Here is a 6,185-nt window from a genome sequence, read left to right as displayed (position 1 = left end):
ATGTGTGGTCACAGCCTTGAAAAAGTTAAAATCCAAGTGAGAAAACTGGCCAAGCATGTTATTAATGCCCTCTATGTCTTGAGAAAAGCATTGATTAATTTGCTACCAAGATCCCTTTGGATGAAAAGGGTCATGGGTTATTTACAAACAAGTGTTATTTCTCCAGCTGTCATTATTCAAAATTGTGATGGAGGAAGCTCTTTATTTTCTTTACATTTCTTTCTGTATTTGAGGAGGCTCCAATTTGCTGGATCTGTGCTTTTGATACAGAATTCCTTTAAGAGCCAGAGGATTCACCAAGCCCTCTCAGGGGGTGATGAGACTGCAATGCTCCAATCCTTTCCTAATTAGATCAGCAGTCTCCTCAGACGACTTCAGTAGAAATTGTGGGAGCAGAGATGCTTTTGAAATTCAGTCTGTGCATCCTTTATGTGTCTCTGGTCCACAGACCTCCAAGGAAGCCCCAGGACACCACAGAAAGTGGCAGCATCAGCACAGGATTAGCAGAATTTATGGTTTCTGAAGATAGTTTCAGCTTTCACATGAGACCAAAGCAAGTGCTTTGATCATTTAACATCATGAGCCATCCTCTGCCATTTCTGACAAATGCCAGGTGCTAATTTTGCCTTAAAATGCCCTGCAGTGGAATCTGAATATTTAATCTCTGTGTACATGTTCTTCTTTATACTTTTGGGAAGTGAAGCTACTTTGGTTACACTGGTGGCAAATTTTTATCCTTTCCCCTCCTGGAGCTACTCCCCAAGAATGACCCCAAGAAGAAATTTGGGATTGTAACATTTGGGTTCTTGGAGGAAACATTTTCTGAGAATCTCAGCTGCAAGAGTCAGAGCGTCCTAGCCATTTAGATATTTTGCAGATGTGGGGAATCCTTGCAGGGGAGCTGAGCTCAGCAGCACTCTCCTTTTGGGCTGTGAGGGATAGGAAGGATTCAAATCAGGAGTGAAGGGTAGAAGTAGGGGCTTGGAGAAACAGCTCTGGAGCAAAACTAAGGTGGGTTAAAGAGGTTTGGGGGGATCTTGGAGTTGAATGAATGCAGCAAATAATTTTGCTTTGAATTAGGGAATGACCAGAGCTCCTGCAGTGCTTCAGGAGTGGAGGAGAGAGGCACCCCAGAGCCGAGAGCAGGACGAGGGCAGGGACAGCCAGAGGGTGCCTGTCAGCAGCCAAGCACCTCTGCAAGCTGTGCCAAGGGGTGATTTTACACAGAACTTTATACATTCCAGCCTGTGCTGTTTCTCCCTTCATAAACAGCATCCAAGCAGCAAGATCAGCAGGAAGGTGTGTTTGCCCAGGGCCAAATTCAGCTCTGCTCTCATCACCAGCAGTAAGGACTGCCTGCTGAATTCATACCCAAATGTTTATCCACAAAACCAATGCTCCTGTGGATTCAGCACAGGAAATGACAACCCAACCCTGTACTCAGGCATCTTGTGCTTTCTGCTGCTGCTCTGCTAACCAGATTAGGTTCCCCTGCTGCCTTATTCATTTTGCACTCATTAAATCTAAATTTAGAAATGAAGGCAACTCTTCTCCCCTCTGGGAAAGGTAGTAGGGAGAGTCCTTGTTGCAACAAGCCATGAGGAGGAAAAAATAGCATCTAGATTTTCTCTCCTGTGAGATGGAAATGTGTTTCTGCTGAGGCAGAGAAAGAAACTTGTGTCCACTTCCCTTCTGCACAGAGCACTTGTTGGACCCTGGATCTAAAGAGATTTGTGCAAATTGTTGCAAGCATGCAGCAAAAGGTTTATTTGACCCAAATCACAGGCATGTAGCAGTGGCAGGAGATGTTGTTCGCTCTGGCCAGATCTAGAGGAGTTGTAGCTTGCTGCTGAGTTTGGAGTTTGGGCTTATCTCCAGCACTTCCCTGGCAGATGGGCAGTAGCTCCCAGATTTCAGCTTAAATACAAAGATATTTCTTCCTCTCACTGACCTTTAATAATCAATGATGTCAGCATTTTATGAAAAAAAAAGTAATTGTGGTGTAAAATCTGCCTTCAGGCTCTTAGAAGCAAGAAGTGGTGGGCAGGAGGGCTGAGATCCCCCAATGCCATCCCACCTGGGCATCCTTCCAGCTCACAACACAGTTGGAGTGAGGAGGAAGAGCTCAGGTCTTCTGGGCAGTCCAATGCCATCACAATAGCAGAGAACCTCTGAAGGATTTCAAAAATCTGTGTGAATAGGTAAATCTGAGCATCAGAGAAACAATGTGGGCCATCTCTGCACGTGCTGAGCTTGGAATGGGCATAGCTGGGTTCAGTTCTGACACTTCTCCAATATCGTTAGCTCAATGGGCAGTGGCAGCCAAAAAAAGCTTGTGAAATACCAGGGATTCCACTGAAAAGGAGAGAGTTTTTTGCCTCCATATAAACTCCTGGGATACCCCCATTCTGGGGGTGGGATGCCCCTGGCTGGGGGTATGGACTCCAGATATTTAGCTGTGCCTTGCAGATCTGGACAGCTGCTGAGTGCTGCTTCCATATGGAAAACTGAGAAAAGGATGGGTTAACTCTGGCTGTGAGAGAGAGGGCAGCCAAGCCTGAGATGATGGCACAGCTCACAGCACTCACAGGGGCTCTGACCAGCAGCCATGGGCTGTCACTAGCTGTTAAACCCAGAAGGTGGAAGAGGATTGTCAAAAGACAAGCTCTGTCTCTGCATCTGTACGAGACCCTGGCTGGGTGTTGGGAAGCACTGCTCCCTTTCCCTGAAGGTACAGACTGAGCTCCAGACCCTCTGCCATAGCTGGGGCCTGGGGGATGCAGTTGTGCCCTGCAGGATTGCAAGCAACATCTTTCAGGAGCAAAAATTATGTGTTTGACTCGCATGTAGGAAAAAAAAAAAAAAAAAAAAAAAGTGAGAAGGACTGTCAGCACTAGATTAGTGAAGTATTCCCCTGTGGAAGGATCTGTGCACAGCTTTCTGCAAGGGGCCCTGGCAATGCCAAGAATGAGGCATGGGATCAGCACCTCTTCCAGAGCAGAGAAATACAAATCCAGCTCACAAACAGACCCAGCTTCACTGATAACTGCCAAGGGAAACTGCACTTCCCAGCACAGCTTGTTAGGCAGCAAAAGTTAGAGCAAAGAACATTGCTGGGTGAAGAGAGTTCTTAAGGTTTTAATAATTTCCAGTTTGTTTCATGGCTGTGGCGAGGAGGCTTGTGCAGACCACCTTGTTGAACTTGTTGCAGCTCAGCCTGAAGATGCAGGTTTTGACTGAAGTGTAGCAGCAGATTTAAACCAAAGGCAGCATCTGGGACCCCTGAGCCTTGTGCTCGTCCTCCCTGGAGGGCTGTGTCTCTGCAGGCAGGGACAGCAGTTCCATGTGTCTCATCTCCCGTAGCTTTGGCCACGTGCTGGTGACAGCTCCAGCTCACCCTCACAGTGAGGCAGAAAGTTTCCATGGCTCAGGAGCTGGGTCACAACAGGATGGGAATCCCTGGCTTTGCTCTTGATGGCTGGAGAAGCAGCAGCTTCCACCCATCTGGTTTAGATCTGCTGCTGCAGGTTGCCTGCAGCCTCTCAGCAGCGTGAAGTTTCCTCTCTGTGCCATGAACTTCCTCCCCCTGGTTCATTTACACTTGGCTGGCACTGGGTTACTGAGAGTGCCAATGCAATTCCTTTAGGGGAAAAAAAAAATCTGCTGTGACTTTCAGGCAGAGATAGTGATTTTATTTCTAGAAAATAGAGCTATAAATTCGGCTGATGCTAAACAAACACTATGCAATGTCTGTATTAAGGTGGGGTGGGGGAGTTCTATCAGAAAAAGATGATATTTGTCACTCACCTGTCTGAGTGCTGAAAATGCTCTTGTCTTTATGTACTGACTGCTTGATTTTCACCCTGCCTGCATCCTGGCCTCACTTTTTGCTCAGGTGAATTCTGATCTTAAGATGGCAAAGCTCAGTAGAAAAATATTTCCTTTTCAGCTCAGCACATAAGTTTGTAGCAAGGAAGAGCTATGGTTAAAATTGCCAAACAGGCAAATAAAGGAAGGTGCTTGGGGTGGTTTGTGGCCTCAATAGAGTGTGTATAGCAAAAAAGAGAAAGATTAAAAATCATATTTTTAACTGTCCATCTACCTGACCGACACCTGGATGGGGACATTAGAAACCTGACGGATAAAACAGGCAGGGCAGGAGTAGCAGGCTGCTAAATTACATAAAGTGCAGACACAAATTGCAGGCACAAAAATAAAAAGGAAGGACAGCTCAGAAATTGTAGCTGAAGTATCCATTTCTAGACCAGTACTTGCGGTGCTAGGAAACAGATATATCATTTGGGTCTGAAGGAGATGAACTATTTATTTAGCTTGAAGATTGCCCCCAGCAATTGTGAATCGAAGGTTATCTAATGTCTTTGCCATAGGCTCTAAGTGTCTGGACAGTTAGCATATGCAAGGGAATTACTCACAGATAAGCATCCAGTAATTTATACCGAGCATTCCAGATAGAAACCTCTCCCGTATCAATTCCTGCCTGCTCTGCAAACTGCTCCCATTTATCAAGGCGGATAAATTCACAGGAGGGCTGGGAGGGGGTGCTGAGACCTGTGCATGCTTTATCAGGTAATACTCACTGAGGTCCCTTTGACATGATTGGAGTAAATCTTTCTCTCCTTTTCTTTGGTTATGACCAGTCTATAATCTTCCTGGCTAAACACCGTTCCCATGAATGAAGAATAATTCTGAGAAGTAGGGGGGAAAATAATATGTAGGGAGAATGCATTTCATCTCACTTTGGACGTAATGAGGCAGTTTAGTGTGACATGTCATTTAAAACCAGGCTTTTCTTTTTTATAGATTCCATATCCCTGAAGAAGTGACTGACAGATAGTGCACAACATATTTTTCCCAAGGAAAAAAAATTGAGGCTGACACAAAGGGGAGTCAGCAGAGTCGTGATGATCTTCAGGAAGACAAAGGGATGAGTCTTTCTCCATCACGTAAATAACACAGACCTGAGGTTATGCAAATTAAGCTAAAAGCTTCAAAACCAGAGTTTGTTGGATCAGGATGTGGCTGTGTATCTCTGTCCTTTAGCTGTCACCTCTAAGAAGTTCCCTTACCAGCTCTGCTGTGGAGACAGCCCCAGAAATGAGCCCTGAGCAGTAAAATCAGCATTCACAGGATGGCTGAATGGAAGGGACTTGGAAGTCACCTGCTCAAGCAGGATCCCCAAGAGCACTTTACTCAGGATTGTGTCCACACAGCTTTTGAGTATCCCCAAGGAAGGAGATTCCAGGTTCCATTTGCCCTTTCCTTGGGCTTTGCTGGCCACCTGCTGCTGTTTGCCAGAAAATCCCTACTCCGTGCCCTGTGTTCCCTGTGCCACAGGAATATCAGCTGAGGGAGCATTTAAGGTTTTCTTTGGCTAGGAAGATCTACTGAGGCTGGGAGTGTACTGGATGGATCCCAGCAGCTGCATTTTGTGTTGGCTGCCAGCAGCTCACTCCAGGCTCCCCAAAAGGAATGCACAGCTGTTTACTCCAACCAGACAGATGCTTCTCTCCCTTCCAGTGAGAGTGAGGACTGTGGAGCACATCACACACAAGACACACCTTTGTTATACAAGAAAGGAGCTACCACCATGATCCCAGATGTGAGAGATGTTGCCACATACTTGGACAGAGTCCATACACAGCTCTTAAAAAATAAGGAAAAAAAGAGGTGCATAATGAGTGCTGGCACGTGTGTACTCGAGGCCATCTGTTAATGTGATCCGGTGCCAATTTGTGGAGCTAGGAACCAGTCTCTGCAGGTGATGGATGCCAGGAAGAGATGGGCTTAGAAAAGGCACTTGCAGGATGTGCTAATGGCCAGTGTTTATCAGAAAAAATCTTGCTAGCAATGAGTGCCATCAAAGGAGACAGTGCTGCTCTTTGGTGTTGGGAGCACAACAGCCCATACAGTTCCTGCCATGTCCTGATGTCTCTGCCCCCGCAGTGAAAACAGGGAAGTTTTAACCTTTTTAACACAGCAAGAAGTGAACTTTTAACCAACCTACTCTATAAGCTGTTTCAGTATTTATCCCTCTGCTGCATGACTAGTTGCACGGGGAGAGGCTGGAGAGGAATTGATGTATGTGTGAGCATCCTCAGGAGCAGGAACACAGATTACAGGATGCATAAAGAGCCATTTCCCCTGTGGCAAGCACAAAATCCACC

This window comes from Pyrgilauda ruficollis, unplaced genomic scaffold (assembly GCF_017590135.1).
Source record: "Pyrgilauda ruficollis isolate IOZ18807 unplaced genomic scaffold, ASM1759013v1 scaffold23, whole genome shotgun sequence".
Lineage (NCBI taxonomy): Eukaryota > Metazoa > Chordata > Aves > Passeriformes > Passeridae > Pyrgilauda > Pyrgilauda ruficollis.
Note: the sequence above shows the minus strand (reverse complement) of the source record.